General features: G+C 33.7%; 1 protein-coding gene across 7 annotated transcripts in view; it reads left to right on the forward strand.

The window, feature by feature from the left end:
- The window catches only part of SNTG1 (syntrophin gamma 1), an 894,682-nt gene that overhangs the window by 843,195 nt on the left and 31,737 nt on the right, over positions 1–19,750 (forward strand). The window lies entirely within an intron of this gene.

Consider the following 19,750-nt stretch of genomic DNA (forward strand, 5'->3'; position numbering starts at 1 on the left):
CATGGCCAAAAGAATAAATTAAATATTTTAATTTTCACTGAAAGGCATAACTTAAATTATGCATAACTGATTGCATTTCTTACTTTTAATTCCTTATGAACTGCATTTGTATCACACTAAAATAACATTCTGGGAACTAAACACTTTCTTGGTGGTTTAACATTCTAAATAATAATTTAAATGCTTTAAAAAATATGACTGTTTTATCATTATTTATGGGTATCTTTGGACATGAATAGAAATCCTTACAAAAATTAATTTATTTTTCTTCATGTTATTATGTGTTAAATGAAATGAATAAATAAATGATTTTTTGCTTTGTTTCATGCAAATGTTTGATATTCTGAAATATATTAACTATGTTGTATCTAACTCATTAGAAATATTCACTATTTTTATTTTTATGAATACATATTTTTTTCACTATTAAAAATCTGAATTATTTCCATTACTCTACTATGGAATTCACCACAACAATGTTTGGGTTAGAATGAATTATAAATATAGTATTCCAGTGTGAAAAAAAGGAAAAATAACAAATACCTAAGTGAAAAATTAATTCTATGGAAATTAATCCTCAAAATTAATTTTTCTTCTCTAGATCAAAATTACCACAATTCTGTTACATTCAAGTGCCTATTAAATTTGGATGTAATAGTCTTAGCCTGATATTCAAAGTCTTCCAACGAATGACCCTATTTGATATTCTAGCACTCATTCTTCTTTGAATAAGATGTCTTCTTTTTGCCTTATATATCTGCTCATGCTTTTCTCTTAACTTTTTTCATTAGCTTTTTGCCTGATTCTCTCTGAGAATAACCCATTTCTGTTTTATGATTGTCTTTGGACTTATCTTACTACCCCCTCCTACTCTGTAGGTTATTTAAAGAGAAAATTGTGGCTGTAGGTCCTTTTTTTCTGGCTCCTTTCCTACTGCATATCTCCAGAGCTTTGTTGTTACACATGGTCTTGCCTTGTATTTGTCTCCCTTCAGTTTAGACAAATATCTTGGTAACTTCATCCACTCTTTATTTAACTTGTCTCATAATTTTCAAATCTACATTCCATCATTGCCTCTTCCCTAAGTATAGACTTATCTATGGAGCAGTCTTTTCTTCATTACTTGCTACAACTTCTCTTTTCCCCTCTGGTTACCATTGATTGATCATTTACTTCTTTCCAACCACTAGAACTATTCATTAAATTGATTCTTTCTGTTATTATCAAAATGCATTACTATTGTTCAGAATTATTTATATTTAGTTTTTGATAGATTTCTCAATTTTTCAAAACACTGGACATATCTTAATATTGGTGAATGATGTTAATATTGTCAGTTCTATATTCTTCTGGCTAATGTGGAACCACAGCCCTCGTTGCTGAGGGCAGTATAGCATTTGATAAGTTACTTCTCTAGTAATCCTTTCTAATGTGCCAACAAATCCTTAATGACAACAGAAGAAAAAGATAAATTCAATAAAATGATTATTAACTATAGTATGTAGACAAGTTTAATGTAGCAAAATAAGTCCTTTATATATGCAGCTAATTATATTTAGTTAACTTTACTAGTTATTAGTAACTTGTCAGCTTTTAAATATTACTTATTATATTCTTATTATAGAGTTTTTAGCAATATTTTTAAAATTTATTCATTAAGAGCTAGTTTCAAAAGGTTTTCATTGAATGTGTTGAACTTATAGAAAATTTTTGAATAGTAGAAAGAGCAGTCTTAAAAATAATGAGAGTATTTGGTGCGTTATTGAAGTTCTGTAAAGTCACTATCTCCTTCTATAAAACAAGGGAAAATAGTACTTCCATGAATAACATTGAAACTACCAGAATAAATATGGATACTATTTAACAACAAATGGCACTAACCAATCAAACAATGACCAATTCTATAGAATTGTTTAGCCATACTATATGTGTCACCTCTGTTGACATCATAGAAATTGTATAAGAATTAAAACTACCACAATTTCTATTTTGTAACTGTTATAATTACAACTGTGAGCAAAAATTAAAAGTATCACATAGGAGGAAAGCAAGGAGAATAACCAACAAATATTTCATTACTGGACTTACAAGACCCATGTATCATAAGCCATCCTTATGATTAAAGTTGATATCATTTGAGGATTCAACATTTTGTTAGAACATTACTATTTTTTTAAATTAATTTTATTGGGGTGACAATTGTTAGTAAATTTACATAGATTTCAGGTGTACAATTCTGTATTACATCGTCTATAAATCCCATTGTGTGTTCACCACCCAGAGTCAGTTCTCCTTCCATCACCATATATTTGATCCCCTTTACCCTCATCACCCACCCCCCACCCCCTTACCCTCTGGTAACCACTAAATTATTGTCTGTGTCTATGAGTTTTTCTTTCTCATTTCTTTGTCTTGTTCTTTTTGGTTTATATACCACATATCAGTGAAATCATAGGGTTCTCTGCTTTTTCTGTCTGACTTGTTTCACTTAGCATTATTCTCTCAAGATCCATCCATGTTGTCACAAATGTTCCTATATCATCTTTCCTTAACGCCGAATAGTATTCCATTGTGTATATGTACCACAACTGCTGCACCAGTCTGCATTCCCACCAACAGTGTATGAGAGTTCCTTTTTCTCCACAGCCTCTCCAACACTTGTTACTATTTGTTTTGTTGATGAAAGCCATTCTGACTGGGGTGAGGTGATATCTCATTGTGGTTTTCATTTGCATTTCTCTGATGATTAGCGATGTTGAGCATTTTTTCATATGTCTATTTGCCATTTGTATATCCTCTTTGGAGAAACGTCTCTTCAGGTCCTCTGTCCATTTTTCAATTGGGTTGTTTGTTTTTTTGTTGCTGAGTTTCATGAGTTCCTTGTATATTTTGGATATTAGCCCCTTATCAGAGGAACTGTTTGCGAAAATCTTCTCCCATTCAGTTGGTTGCCTCATTATTTTGTCAATAGTTTCTTTTGCTGTGCAGAAGCTTTTCAGTTTCATATAATCCCATTTGTTTATTTTAGTTTTTACTTCCATTGCCTTTGGAGTCAAATTCATAAAATGCTCTTTGAACCCAAGGTCCATAAGTTTAGTACCTATGTTTTCTTCAATGCAGTTTATTGTGTCAGGTCTTATGCTTAAGTCTTTGATCCATTTTGAATTAATTTTGGTACATGGTGACAGATAGCAGTCCAGTTTCATTCTTTTCCACGTGGCTATCCAATTCTCCGAGAACCATTTATTGAAGATGCTGTCTTTCGTCCATCGTATGTTTTTAGCTTCTTTGTCAAAAATTATCTGTCCGTATTTATGTGCTTTTATTTCTGGGTTCTCAACTCTATTCCATTGGTCTATGTGTCTGTTTTTCCGCCAATACCAAGCTGTTTTGATTATTGTAGCCCTGTAGTACAAGGAAAAATCAGGGAGTGTGATACCTCCAGTATTGTTCTTTTTTTTTAATATTGCTTTGGCTATTCGGGGTCTTTTGTGGTTCCAAACAAATCTGATGATTTTTTGTTCTATTTCTTTAAAAAATGCCATTGGGATTTTAATGGGGATTGCATTAAATCTGTATATGGCTTTGGGTAATATGGCCATTTTAACTATGTTGATTCTTCCAATCCATGAGCACGGAATGTCTTTCCATTTCTTTGTGTCTTCTTCAATTTCTTTCAAAAATGTCTTATAGTTTTCAGCATATAAATCCTTCACATCCTTGGTTAAGTTTATTCCTAGGTATTTTATTCTTTTTGCCGCAATTGCAAAAGGAATTGTTTTTTCTATCTCTTTTTCTGAGATTTCATTGTTGGTATATAGGAAAGCAATGGACTTTTGCACGTTGATATTGTAGCCAGCAACTTTACTGTATTCATTGATTGTTTCTAATAGCTTTTTGGTGGAGTCTTTAGGGTTTTCTATGTATAGCATCATGTCATCTGCAAAGAGTGACAATTTAACTTCTTCATTCCCAATTTGGATGCCTTTTATTTCTTTCTCTTGCCTGATAGCTCTGGCGAGGACTTCCAACACTATGTTGAAAAGCAGAGGTGATAGAGGACAACCTTGTCGTGTTCCTGAATGTAGAGCAAAGGGCTTCAGCTTTTCACCATTAATTATGAGGTTAGCTGAGGGCTTGTCGTATATGGCCTTTATTATGTTGAGGTATTTTCCTTCTATACCAATTTTAGTAAGTGTTTTAATCATAAATGGATGTTGTATCTTATCAAATGCTTTTTCTGCATCAATTGATAGAATCATATGATTTTTGTCCTTTATTTTGTTTATGTGATGTATCACATTGATGGATTTGCGAATGTTGAACCATCCTTGTGCCCCGGGGATGAACCCCACTTGGTCGTGATGAATAATCTTTTTAATGCATTGTTGTATTCGATTTGCTAGAATTTTGTTTAGGATTTTAGCATCTGTATTCATCAGAGATATAGGTCTGTAGTTTTCTTTTTTTGTGTTGTCCTTACCAGGTTTTGGTATCAGGGTAATGTTGGCCTCATAAAATGAGTTAGGGAGTACTGACTCTTCTTCAATTTTTTGGAAGAGTTTGAGCAGGATTGGTATTAGATCCTCTTTGAAGGTTAGGTAGAATTCACTGGTGAAGCCATCTGGTCCAGGACTTTTGATTTTGGGAAGGTTTTTGATGACTGATTCAATTTCCTTACTGGTGATCGGCCTGTTAAGATTTTCCAGTTCTTCATGATTCAGCCTTGGAAGGCTACATGTTTCTAAGAACTTGTCCATTTCTTCTAAGTTATTAAATTTGGTGGCATATAGTCCTTCATAGTATTCTTGGATAATCCTTTGTATTTCTGTGGTGTCCGTGATAACTTCCCCTTTTTCATTTCTGATTTTGTTAATTAGTGTCTTCTCTCTTTTTATCTTAGTGAGTCTAGCCAAGTGTTTGTCGATTTTGTTAATCTTTTCAAAGAACCAGCTCTTTGTCACATTTATTTTTTCTATTGTCTTTTTGTTCTCTATTTCATTTAGTTCTGCTCTGATTTTTGTTATTTCCTTTCTTCTGCTGACCTTGGGTTTCGCTTGTTCTTCTTTTTCTAGTTTTTTAAGGTGTAACATGAGGTTATTTATTTGGGATTTTTCTTGTTTCTTGAGATAGGCCTGTAATGATATAAATTTCCCTCTTAAAACTACTTTCATTGCATCCCAAAAATTTTGGTAGGATGTATTTTCATTGTCATTTGTTTCTATGTATCTTTTGAGCTCTCCTCTAATTTCTTCTTTGACCCAGTCGTTCTTTAAAAGTATGTTGTTTAATCTCCATGTATTTGTGTTTTTTCCTGCTTTCTTTTTGCAGTTGATATCCAATTTCAAAGCTTTATGATCAGAGAATATGCTTGGTATGATTTCAATCTTCTTAAATTTGCTGAGGCTGATTTTGTGTCCCAATATATGGTCTATCCTTGAGAATGTTCCATGTACACTAGAAAAGAATGTATAGTCTGATGTTTTAGGATGAAGTGCTCTATATATGTCAATTATGTCCAATTCATCTAATGTGTCATTTAGGGCTGCAATTTCGTTATTTATCTTCTGTTTGGATGATCTATCCATAGCTGTCAATGATGTATTTAAGTCTCCTAGTATAATTGCATTTTGGTCAATTTCTCCCTTTAGTTCTGTTAGTAGTTGCTTGGTAATTTCGATGCTCCCTGATTGGGGGCATAAATATTGATGACTGTTATGTCTTCTTGTTGTATAGTCCCCTTTACCATTATGAAATGTCCATCTTTGTCTCTTGTTATCTTTTTCACCCTGAAGTCTGTTTCATCGGAAATCATTATGGCTACACCTGATTTTTTTTGGGTACCATTTGCTTGAAGTGTCAATTTCCACCCTTTCACTTTGAGTCTATGCTTGTCCTTGTAGCTGAGATGTGTCTCTTGTAGGCAGCATATGGTTGGGTTTAGTTTTTTGATCCAATCTGCTACTCTGTGTCTCTTTATTGGTGAGTTCAGTCCATTTACATTCAGGGTGATTATTGATATGTGAGGATTTCCTGTCATTCTGTCTTTAGTTTTCTGGTAAGGCTGTGTCTCCATTGTTTCTTTGCCTTTTTGTTTTTGTCTGTTATTTCTGTGTGGTAGTATTCTATGATGTTTCCCTCTGTTTCTTCTTTTATTACAGTATATATTTCAGATTTGGATGTATTTTGAGTGGTTACCCTTGAGTTTATGTAAAAGAAAGTTTGATATTTAGAGTATTCCAGTTTCTTCAGTACGCTTACTTTCTCTATTCCCATATTCCAGTTCAGGCCTTTACGCTCCCCCTTTTTATGTTTCGGTTGCCACAAGTTGTCCCTGTTGATGGTGTTCTAATAGCCTCCTTTAGTATTTCTTGTAGTGCAGGTCGTGTATTAGAAAATTCCCTCAGCTTCTGGATGTCTGGAAAGGTCTTTATTCCTCCTTCATATCTAAAGGAGATCTTTGCTGGATATATTATTCTTGGCTCATGATTTCTCTCTTTCAATAGTTTGAATATTTGGTTCCATTCCCTCCCAGCTTGTAGAGTTTCTGCTGAAAAATCTGATGATAATCTAATGGGCTTTCCTTTGTAAGTTACCGTCTTCTTTTCCCTGGCTGCCTTGAGGATTCTTTCTTTATCATTGATTTTAGACAGCTTCAATACAATGTGCCTTGGTGAAGGCCTGTTTAGATTGAGGTAATTAGGTGTTCTATTTGCTTCTTGGATTCGAGGATCCAGTTCTGTCCACAAGTTTGGGAAGTTCCCATCGACAATTTGTTTGAATATATTCTCTGTTCCCTTCCCTCTTTCTTCTCCTTCTGGTATACCCATTATTCTTATATTGTTCTTTCTGATGGAGTCAGAAAGTTCTTGTAGAGTTCTTTCATTTCTTGTAAGTCTCAAGTCTCTTTCTTCTTCCCTCTGTGTAAATTTCAGGTTCCTATCTTCGATGTCACTGATTCTTTCCTCCATCTGGTCAACTCTACTACCTAAGCTGGATATTTTATTGTTAATTTCCTCTATTGAGTTCTTAATCTCCAGAAATTCTATTTGGTTCTTTTTCAAGATTTCAATCTCTTTTGTAAAATGCTCACGGTGTTCTTTGATTGTGTTTCTGAGTTCATTAAACTGCCTTTCTGTGTTTTCTTGCATCTCGTTCAGTTTTTTCAGAATTGGGATCTTGAATTCTCTGTCATTTAAATCACAAAGGTCCATATCTCTAAGTTCCTTTTCTGGAGACTTTTCACTTTCTTTCTGAGCTATCTTGTTGCCTTGGTTATTCATGGCAATCACTGATTTACTATTTCTCTTCCTAGACATCTACAGGAGTGTCTTCTGCAACAGGTTGATAGGTATGCGAAGAGCTTTTGGAGTTCCAAAGCTCTTTCTGCACCAGATTCAGAGCCCGTTTGTTTCAGCAGTTCTGTTTACTCTTGCAGGGATCCGCCCAGATAGGTGGGGCCAGGGGCGGGGTGAGTTGTGAGAGGTGGCCCAGAGCAATGGCGGCGACCACCACCACAGCCAGTCCTGCTTCCACAGCTCCCTCCCCTTTGCCGGAACTAGTTGAGCTGCGAATCTGTGTCTGCGGTCCACAGTTCTCAGAGCAGCAAATATTCTGTCCTTTGATCCGACACTGCTACTTTATCGCTTCTAGCACAGGGCAGGTGGGGGCGGGGCGAGCTCTGGGAGGGTAGGGAGGGGGCGGCTAGTCTCCGTGCCTAAGGCTTCCGTTCTCCGCTCGGCAGTGAGGGCTTAAACCACCGATTTCAGCCCTCTTCCCTCAGTCTTTGCTCCGAGGTCTGCCGTGAGCGAGCGTTGGGTTCATCGGTTTTATATGCTGCCCCCTCAGCCCTGTGGGCCGTAAGCGGAGCCCTAGCAGTCCGAGTCCTTCCCTCTCCCGCAGTTGCGGAAGATCTGGGCGCAGCGGGCTCCAAGCACTGAGCTAGGTCTGTGTCCTGCGCCCGCGCGGCTCCGTCTCCGCACTTCTCCTCTCCCTCCTCCCCCGCTCGCGCGATTCACCCACCTGGAGGTGAATTCAGTAGTCGGCCTCTTAGTCTTGCCTGTCTGCTGTGCAAGGAGTTTTTTGTGGAGTTATTGTTGTCCGATTCGTTGTAAATTCCAGGGGAGAGTTACAGAGCCTCACCTCACGCTGCCATTTTTTTCGTCTCAGAACATTACTATTTTTAAATGAGGGGGTAGGTAACATGATACAGTCAAAAGAAAATTATAAACAGGTAGCTTTGAGCTAAAATTTCTTCTTTCGCTTTATTACCTGGGGTATTTACCAGTAAATTACCACTGCTACCTTGCAGGAAAAATTTAAAGAATAAATACCCCCTGTTTCCAGCATATGGAAGACACTCAATAAATCACTAATGAAAGATTTCATTTTTAAAGGAACTAGCATAAAAACTGAGGAAATATTAGAAAAAATAGTTATTATTATTAGAAGAGAAGTCAGTAAAGATAATTATTAAATATATATAAATCTGCTGTCCTTCCCTCATTTAAAATTTTCAAGTTTAGAGCCATAAACTTTACAGAGACAAGAACTACTTTTATAGATTATATTATATAACTACTCTAAATTTATATATACCATAACATTGGTGACCATCCTTCCTGGCAATTATTTCATCAGTGTGCCTTATCCTCTAGATCAAAAACTTTTAAACACAAAGAATGTATCTTACAATATAGTATTCCTAAGGCATGCTTGCCTGGGAATGCACAAGTAATAACTGTCTCTGTTTTAGTTAATATTTCCTGGTATCATTATTTAGTCACTCTCTCCAATCTTTTATTTTTTTTTTCCACTTAGGCAAACAAATTAACTAAGTAGTCGTAATCTGAATGGACTATGAAGTACATGTTGTGAATCTGTATTAGAAGATTTGTAGAAGTATTTGGCATTTCTTTATGTATAATAAATGCATGCTGAATTGTTTATTCTGATTATCTGTTGTTTACTTTTGTTTATTTTTTTATATTTTGGTTTCATTTATACTTTCCTTCAACAGAAATGAAACACTATAGAAATATGTTATTTATCACATATAAGGAACTGACTTCTGGGGAAATTAAAGGCAGTTACCAAGGCATCAGAAACAAAAATAAAGCTATATGGATTTAACAGTATTTGTGAATTTGTTTGCAGACATAAAATAAAAATATGTTAAAACATATTAGATCATTACTTTACAGTGAATTGTAAACACTTTTCTCAACATTTTGTTATAAAAATTTTTTATAACAAATAAAAATTTCACCATTGATATTTCATTATACTTCTTTGTCACATATCTGTCTATCCACTTCACTATTTATCCATTAATTCATCAAAATGTTGACACATTTTGAAGTAAATTGCAGACATAAGCATGATTAAGCAATTTGCAATATGTTGTATTTGTGCAATGTTGTCTCTCTCTGTTTCCAAATTTCTCACCCATTGTTTTATTGGACAGTGCCTTGAATTTATAGCTGTTTAAATAATTTGTAATTATATACTTTTAATTGTATAATCTAAAAGCAGACTAAGTAAACTTAACTTTAGTATAAAATAATCTTAGTAAAATGACAAAAATAACCAGCAAGTTAGATCACTATATTTTAGTCTATATTAAAAAATATTGTTTTCTAAGAAAGTAAGTTGTATATATACAATTTTGACCCCATTCTTAGGGATCCAAAGCATGAAATCACTTGATGCAACTGAGCTGTTATGAACAAATGTTTAACAAAAACAATGTTTATCATCATATTTCTGGTATTATTTCCTGAAGTAGCTAATAAAAAAGAAGAAACACTAAACATATTTTCATTAAAAACCAATGACATAAAATTCCATATGTATTTAATGAAAAATTGACCAAACCTAAAAATATCAGCTTTCTTACAACTTAGATTGAGATTAAAGAGATCAAAATGATGATGACTTCTACTTACAGTATTTTGATAAATGTTTTCAAAGCTATGTGGTAAGAGGTCTCAGTGTACTTTTACAGGTATGTTATAAATCCTGTATGATCTTGGAGAACCACTTATGAATATTTTCTTATAATCATTAATATATGAAAGATTATTTTTAGGTTAAACGTAAAGAACCCTTTGGTGAGTAAATATATGGAGACAATAAGTATTACCTTACTTGTCCTAGCTTTAAATAAATAAATCAATACTAAATAAATGTCAGTTACTGAAATTTTAAAATTCATTTATTGCAGTTTATCTTTATGTATCATTTGTTGTTTATCTAATTTTTATAATAAAATGCTGCCCTTTTATTAAAAGGGTAAGAATATGAGCTTAATAGTTAATAAGCTCTAAGCTCTGGGTTTAACATATGAATGTCTTTTATGTGGGATAAGTTACTAAACTCAGCCTCGGCATCCTCTTATATAAGATGGAGATTAATAAATTCCATGGTTGTTATAAGAATAAAAGTACATGTGCTATTCTCAGAAGATTGAGAATACCAATGTACTTCTGTTAATGTTCAAAAATATCCTAGAATTGGCAGAAAGTTATAGGTAGAGAAAAAGTACAAAAATAATTTGTGCCATTGGCATTAAAATAAGATTAATTCACAGAAGAACCCATGACACTAGATGCAAGAGAAGACCATGAAACAAATTCAAGTGATTGACCTTTATTCGGGAAGTTATCCATGTATACAGTCTGAAGTACTGGGGAATGAGGGTGGACACTTGTGCAATTGTCATGATAGTTATTTGAAAACTATCTTTGAGTTTAATGGGTTAGTCAATCCCTCCTTTCTCATGAGCTGTGCTAAGGTGGACATAAGAAAGGATTTACTCTAATGTTTCAGCTGTGAATGTGGATCAATCTCTGAGTGCCCCACGGATCTCTAGAAGGGATAGCATTCCCTACTCCATTAGAAAAATTTCCAGCTATCTTTAGGGACAATATTTCTCATCTTCAATAATCATCAAAGACAATCTCCCTTAAGCAGAATATATATCAACCTCCTCATAGTGCTTAGAAAAACTTGCAGCCAATTTTTAAAAACTCTCTTATGAACCAGAATAATTAGGGATTTTATGAAATATAAATATCAGAATTGAAATAAAAACTCCACAGCAGAATAGAAACATCTAAAGGTGAAAACTATAGCTGTTTCTCTAAAGATAAAGTAGAAAAAATATAGAAAATAAAAAATGAAAGACAGTTCCATGAATGTACTGCTAAATAACTAGCATTTAAAATGAGTAGGAAATGAAGGAGACAAAAATTTTAAATTACAAAAAAATCCCCCAAACTGAATATGTACTTGAGTTTTCATATTCAAGGGGAAATCTGAGCTCTGATTACTTTGAACAAACAGGCAAATAAACAAACAAAAAAACAAAAAAACCTAAATCATATTACCAAAATTTCAAAATCCAAAAATAAAACAAAAGTTAAATCATCCAGTGGAATCCCTCTAAAACTGAAAATACAAGCAAAGCAACTGAGATAAAACACTCATTTAAAAACATTCTAGAATTAGCCAAATTAACAAAAATGAAAAAATAACCAAAGTTACAGAACAGACTGAAAATTGTCTGCGCTGGATCTCACTCAGTAAGATAATGGGGTATGTCTTAAATTTTTTACTTGAAGATATTAAAAACCTCTCCTTTTCCAGATCAGTGGCTTTGTAGCAAAGCCAACAGCATGGCAGAAAATGGAGAGGCTTGACCTCAGTGAGAGCAGAATCAATAATTTGGTTGAATTTGCAACTCCCTGGGAATTCTCTATATTGAGTGTGTGGCTATTTGACTCAGAGTTTAGCTAAGCAGCGGGAGGGGAAAAAACAATGGGACCTAATAATAGCAAGCTGTTAGCAACATCTCAAAATACCTAAGGCTGAGATTTAAATTGGAGTAAATAAAATCCTAACCTAGAATTTAAAAGAAAATCTTGGAAAATTAGATAATGATTGACAATTTAGGAAAACTTCTGACATATTCTTGGGGATCTAAATTCATATGTGCATATTCAAGGCTGTATGCGTGTTTACAAAAGACAGGATAAAGGAAAAGGCAGGAGTTACTCACTCTGACAGCTTGAGATCATAACAAGCAGGAGATTAAAGTGAAGTTTGTTTTGGGAATGGCCTAATATAGGAAAATGTACCTTCATAAGCAAATTCCCTGGGCAAAAGGTAACAGATATAAAGGCAACACATTTAATGAAATTGTCTGACCACAGTTGGCTGACCCAGACATGACCAGTGGAAAGTTTTACTTAATAAATGTTAAACACACACACACACACAAACACACACACACACACACACACACACACACACACACACAAATTAGTGGCCACACACTACTGGGAATGCAAAATCTGTAGAGTTAGTGCAGAAAACTGCAAAACAAAGAAATAGCAATGTCAATGAAAAAATATCCAGCCTAAGAGAAAGTTTATAAGAGTTTATTTGAGCCAAACTGACAACAATTTCCAGGAAGCAAAATTTCAATGGATTGAGAAAATGCTCAAGAAAATGGCGGTTTTGCAACTTACTTTATACATTAGAATCTAAGTAGGAGGATTACATGAAATCCATTGGTGGTAGAATAAGGGGGTGGGAGACAGCAAAGTGGGGAAATCTCTGGGATTAGATAAAAAGTAAATTGGAGAGATGGATACTTCTTTTACATTGGTGGGTACTGGATAGTTAATAGCATTTTACAGCACATAGAGATAGTAATCAGGGGATAAGAACAACAATGAGGGACTGTAGTTTCCTGCTCTGGTATGGCAGGTTGTACTCTGAGGGGTTGGAAAAAAGGGATTACTCTGACATTCAAAGAGTGTGTTATCTTAGTTGTAAAAATAAAATAGACAGGCTCACTTAAGGTAAAGATTGACCTTTGTCAGAGGAAGCTACAGGCTAAAAATGTGACTACTGGCCATGACTTGCTTTTAAATAGTTAGGAATTTTTATGTTCAGACCATCCTATGTTGTTAGTTTTGGTCTCTGAGTATGTATATAAACAGGAAAAATGCCAATCAACAGAATATACTTCTACCTGGGCTTAGATTTTGGATGTAGTATACAAAGATTTCAAATTAGCTATATAAATACATTCAAATTACTAGAGAAAAGCATGTCAAAGAATTAAGGAAAGTGGCACAATGGTGTCTTACCAAATAAAAAATACCAATAAAGAAACAGAGATTATATATAAAAATAGAAAATATATAATTGAAATACTCACTAATTGAAATTAAACACTTACTAGAGGGGCTAAACAAGATTGGAGTTGGCAGAAGAAAGAATCAACAATCTTGAGTATAGACCAATAAAGATGATCTACTCTGAGCAGGAGAAAATGAAGTAATGAAAAATGAACAGAACCTCAGAAAACTGTATTGATGTCTTAAAATGTAAAAAAGGTATACTTCGTATGACAAAAAATAGTGAGCAGGGGCATACTGAAGCAAAGTCTCATCTAAATAATTGAATTTAGTTATTATTAATAAGAAATAGATTGATTTGAGTTGTTAACTGTAATCCTCTTAGTTAATGACAGCAAAAATAAAATGATAAAATAAAGAAGCAAAAGAGAATAAAAAATCTGCATTAGATAATCTCTAACAGAAAAGAAAGCAGGACTCAACAAATGGAGAGAAAAAAAATCCAATAAACATGGTAAACCATGAGCAAAATGACAGACAAATATTCTCCATTTACAGTAATTGCATTAGATACAAAGAGATTAAATGTCCCAGTTTAAGGCAGAGATTGGCAGAATGCATTAAAATGTTCAACTACATGTGGTTTATAAAAGGCATGATTAAGATTCAGAAAAATAAACAGATTGAAATTCACAGGATAGAAAACGATATACCACCGAAGAAGCAGTAAATCAAATGAAACTTAAATGACTACAATAATATCAGACACAATGGATTTTATTTTTTAATTTATTATTTTTTCCAATTATAATTCATGTTCAATGCTTTTCTGAATTAGTGTTTAATGAGGTGACAATGGTTAGTAAAGTCACATAGGTTTCAAGTATGACAGAATTGTGCATTCAATATTATTTTATACTAGTTTCTAATCCCTTCACTTTTTTCATCCAATTCCTGAATGCCCCTCCCATGTGGTAACCATCAGTTTATTCTCTGTGTTTATTAGTCTATTTCTGTTTTGTTTTTTTTTTTTTTCATTTATTTTGTTTTTTAGATTTTATATATAAATAAAATCATGGTATTTGGATTTCTTTGTTTGACTTATTTCACTTAGCATAATACCAAATAGATCCGTCCATGTTGCTGCTAATGGTAAGATTTCATTTTGTTCTATGGTTGAGTAGTATTCCATTGAACATATGTACCATATGTTCTTTATCTACTCATCTATTGATGGACACTTAGGTTGCTTCCGTTTCTTGGCTATTGTAAGTAGTGCTCCCGTGAACAAAGAGGTGTATATATCTTTTCAAATTAGTGTTTGGGATTTCTTCGGATAAATACCCAGAGGTGGAATTGCTGGGTCATAAGGTAGTTCTATTTTCAATTTTTTGAGAAAACTCCAAACCATTTTCCACAGGGGCTGCACAAATTTACATTCTCACCAACAGTGCATGAGGTTTCCCTTTTCTCTGTATTGTCACCAACACTTGTTTATTGATTTATTGATAGCCATTCTGACAGGTGTAAGGTGATATCTCATGGAGGTTTTAATTTGCACTTCTCTGATGAACAGTGACATTGAGCATCTTTTCATATGTCTATTAGCGATGTGTATGTCCTCCTTGGAAAAATGTCTATTCAAATACTCTGCCTATTTTTTAGTTGGATTGTTCTATTTTAGTTTATTATTATTATTATTATTATTATTATTATTGTTATTATTATTATTTTGTTGAGTTGTTTGAGTTCTTTATAAATTTTGTATATTGACCACTTATCAAATGTATCATTGGCAAATATCTCCTCCCATTCAATATGTTCTCTTTTCATTTTGTTGATGGTTTCCTTTGCTGTGCAAAACCTTTTTAGTTTGAGTGTCCCATTTGTTTCTTTTTTCTTTTGTTTCCCTTGAGGGAAGAACTACATCAGAAAAAAATATTACTGAGAATAATATAAGAGAGTTTACTGTCTATGTTTTCTCAGAGTTTTATAATTTTAGTGTTACATTTAAGTCTTTAATCTATTTTAAATTTATTTTTATATGTGGTATAAAGAGGTGTTCTAGTTTCATCTTTTTGCATATATTGGTCCAGTTTTCCCAGCACTATGTATTGAACAGACTGTCTTTACCCACTGTGTATTCTTGCCTCCATTGTCATAGATTTATTGTCTATATAAACCTGAGCTTATTTTTGGACTCTTCATTCTGTTCCATTTATCTATGTGTCTGTTTTTATGCTAGTCCCATGCCATTTTGATTACAATGGCCTTGTAATATAATTTGATATCAGGTAGAGTGGTATCTCTGACTTTGTTGCTCTTTTTCAAGATTGCTGTGATTATTTGGGTTTTGTTGTTCCACATAAATTTTAGGATTATTTGTTCTAGTTTGTTAAAGTTGTCACTGGCATTTTGGTACAGATTGCATTGAATCTATATATTGCTTTGGATAATATGGGCACTTTAACAGTATTAATTCTTCCTATCATGAGACTGGTATATGCTTCTATTTATTTGTATCTCCTTCAGTTTCTTTCTTCAAAGTCTTATAATTTTCTGAGTATAGGCCTTTTATCTCCTTGTTTAGATTAATTTCTAGGTATTTTATATTTTCTTGATGCAATTGTAAGTGGGGCTGTTTTTTCTATTTCCCTTTCTGATAGTTTGTTATTGGTATATTAAAGTGAAACCGATTTCTGAATATTCATTTTGTATCCTTCTACTTTATTGAATTCATTTATCAATTCTAACATTTTTTTTTATGAATCTTTAACATTCTCTCTATATCATCATGTATTCTGCAAATAATAGTTTTACTTCTCCCTTTCCAATCTGGATACCTTTCTTTTCTTTTTCTCTTTCTTTCCTTCTTTCTTTTCTTTCTTTCTTTCTTTCTTTCTTTCTTTCTTTCTTTCTTTCTTTCTTTCTTTCTTTCTTTCTTTCTTTCTTTCTTTCTTTCTTTCTCTCTCTCTCTCTCTCTCTCTCTCTCTCTCTCTCTCTCTCTCTCTCTCTCTCTCTCTTTCTTTATTTCTTTCTTTTTTGGTCTGTTTGCTGTGGATAGGACTTCAATAGTATGTTGAATAGAAGTGGTGAAACTGAACATCTTTGTCTTGTTCCTTATTTTAAGGAATAGCTTTTCCCCATTAAGTATATTAGCTGTGGGTTTGTCATATATAGCCTTTATTATGTTGAGGCATATTCCCTCTATTCCTACTTTGCTGAGAGTTTTTATCATAAATGGATGCTGGATTTTGTCAAATGCTTTTTCTGCATCTATTGATAAAAATCATATGATTTTTATCTTTCATTTGTATGTGGTATATCACAATAATTAATTTACAGATATTAAGCCAAACATTAAGCCAAGAATGCATCCCACCTGATCATGGTGTATGATAATTTTAATGTATTGTTGAATTTGGTTTGCTAATGTTTTGTCGAGGATTTTTACATCTATGTTCACCAGGGATATTGGCCTGTAATTTTCTTGTTTGTAATGTCTTTGTTTGTTTGTGAAATCAGGATAATGGTAGCTTTGTAGAATGAGCTTGGGAGACATTCCTCTTAAATTCTTTTGGAATTGTTTGAGAAGAATAGATTTTAATTCTTCTTTGAATGTTAGGTTCAATTCACCTGTGAAGCCATCTGATCCAGGACTTTTGTTTTTTGGGAGTTTTTTCTATTACTAATTCAATTTTATTAGTAGTAATAGGTCTGTTTATATTTTTTGTTTCTTCTTGATTCAGTCTTGGAAGACTGTACGTTTTTAGGAATCTATCCATTTCTTCTAGATTGTCTATTTTGTTCACATATAATGGTTCATTGTATTTGCTTATAATGTTTTGTATTTCTGTGGTGTCAGTTGTCATTTCTCCTATTTTATTTCTAATTTTAATTATTTGGTTCCTCTCTCTTTTTTCTTGATGCATCTGGTTCAAGGTTTATCAATTTTGATTATCTTTTCAAAGAAGTAGCTCTTTGTTTCACTGATCATTTGTATTGTTTCTTTAGACTCTATTTTATTTATTTCCACACTAATATTTATTATTCCCGTCCTTCTACTCACTTTGGGCTTTGTTTGTGTGTTTTTTTTCTACTTCCTTTAAGTGTAATGGTAGATATTTTATTTGAGATTTTTCTTGTTTTTTGATGTACGCCTCTATTGCTGTGTATTTCTTTCTTAAGATGACATTTGCTATGTCCCATAGATATTGGACCATTTTGTTTTCATTTTATTTGTCTCAAAATATCTTTTGACTTCTTTCTTGATCTTATTGTTAGCATTATTGTTTAGTACCATGTTATTTAGACTCCATGTATTTGTGTGTGTTTCCTTTTTTTTTTCCTTGTAATTGATTTGGAGTCAGACCATTGTGGTCAGAGAAGATGCTTGGTATGATTTCAATCTTCGTAAATTTACACAAACTTGTTCATGGCCAAGAATGTACTGTATCTCAGAAATGTTCCATGTGCTCCTAAAAAGAATGTATCTTCTGCTGCTTTGGGATAAAAAAAATATCAATTAAATCCATCTATGTTATTTAAGGCCACTCTTTCCTTGTTGATTTTCTTTCTGTAATATTTGACAATGTTTCAGTTGGGTGTTAATGTCCTTTATGACTGTCAATCTATACCTTTATGCCTGTCAGTATTTGTTTTATACATTTAGGTTGAGTGCATAAATGACTGTTGAGTGCATAAGTGTTTACAAGGGTTACATTTTCTTGTTGCTTTGATCCCTTTATCATTATGAAATGTCCTATTTTGTCTCTTATAACCTTTGTTTTAAAGTCTGTTTTTTTTCCCTAATATAAGTATTGCTACCCCAGTTTTTTTTTTTTTCCTTTCCATATTCTTGAAATATCCTTTCTATCCCTTTTCTTTCATTCTGTGTGTGTTTTGATCTGAAGTGGGTCTTTTATAGACAGCATATGTATGGGTCTTCTTTTCTTATCCACTCATCTATCTTACATCTTTTGATTGGAGCATTTAATCCATTTACATTTGAGGTAATTATTGATAGGTAAGTAATTATTTCTATTTCATTACTTTTATTTGTATTTTATCTTTTTCTCCTTTCTCCTTAAAGAAGTCTTTTTAACACTTCATATAATACTGCTATGGTGGAGATGAACTCTTTAGCTTTTTCTTATCTGGGAAGCTTTTATGTCTCCTTCAATTTTACTGGGTAGAATAGTCTTGGCTGTAGTTCCTAGCTTTTAATCACTTTGAATATTTTGTGCCAATCCTTATGACCTGCAAAGTTATTGTTGACAAATCAGCTGACAGTTTTATGGACACAATACTCCCTTCTAGTTAACTAACTGCCTTTCTCTGCTATTTTTAAGATTCTCTCTTTGTCTTTAATCTTTGGCATTTATGGTATTTCTTGGTGTTGGCTTGTTTAGGACTCTGTACTTCCTAGACTCGCATGTCTGTTTTCTTTGACAGGTTAAGGAAGTTTACAGTCATTATTTCTTCCGGTAGGTTCCCAATCACTTACTCTCTCTTTTCCTTCTGGCGTCCCTGTAATGTGAATGTTGTTGTGCTTGATGTTGTCCTTTTTTTTTTTTTTCTTTTTGTTGTTTTGATTATGTGTTTTCTGCTGCCTTGTCTTCCAAATTGCTGATTTGATCCTCTGCTTAATCTAATATGCTGTTGATTCCTTCTAGTTTATTTTTTTATTTAAGTTATTTCATTCTTTATTTCTCCCTGGTTCTTTATTATAGTTTCTATGTCCTTTCGTAATGTTTACAATCTCTTTGCTGAAGTTTTCACAAAGTTCCTTGAACGTCCTTATTATCAGTGTTTTGAACTCTGTAACTGGTAGAGGGATTGCCTCTATTTCATGTATTTCTTTTCTTGTAGTTTTCCTTTGTTCTCTCATTTGGGATATGCTTGTTTATCTATTCATTGTAGTTTCTTTTCTGTGTTTGTTTCTATGTAGTAGGTAGATCTCCTACATCTTTCAGTCTTGGCAGGGTAGTCTTATATAATAGGTGTCCTGTAGCACCCAGTGACACATTGTCTCTTGTCACTTGAGCTGGGTGCTCCAGGATTGTCCTTTGTATGGGTTGTGTGTACACTCCTGTTGCAGTTGAGCTTTCACTGCTGTTGGCACATCAATGGGTGTGATTGACCCTCAAGCTGACTGGATCTGAGGATTTACCACGACTACAGCTTACAAGCTGCTGTGTGGTGGCTGGCCCCATGGAGCAGTATTTTCCCCAAAAGGCTCTAGTGACTACCAAGACCATCTTTTGGATGTGCTGCTTGTGAGCTAATTGGGTGATGTTCTGTTGTGACTGAAATTGGCCACAGACTGTGTTGGTTCTGGGACCTCTGGGAAAAAATTCCTGTGTAGTCCAGTTCAGTAGCTGCCTATGACTGGCCCAGGTCTATAAAGTGATCCATGGTTGGTAGCCTTTTGTGTTCAACCTGGAAGCTCATGGCACAGGCCATGCTGGGAAATGAGGGCCACTGCATAGGTCCTGGGGCAGCTCACCATAAGTCACAGGGTACTCCAAAACCTACCGCTGCCTGCCAGCTGACTGTAAGGCTCAGATACTGAAAGAGCTTTGGGTAGTATACCTGTT

The sequence above is a fragment of the Rhinolophus hipposideros genome (assembly GCF_964194185.1).
Source record: "Rhinolophus hipposideros genome assembly, chromosome: 13".
NCBI classification, from domain to species: Eukaryota; Metazoa; Chordata; class Mammalia; order Chiroptera; family Rhinolophidae; genus Rhinolophus; species Rhinolophus hipposideros.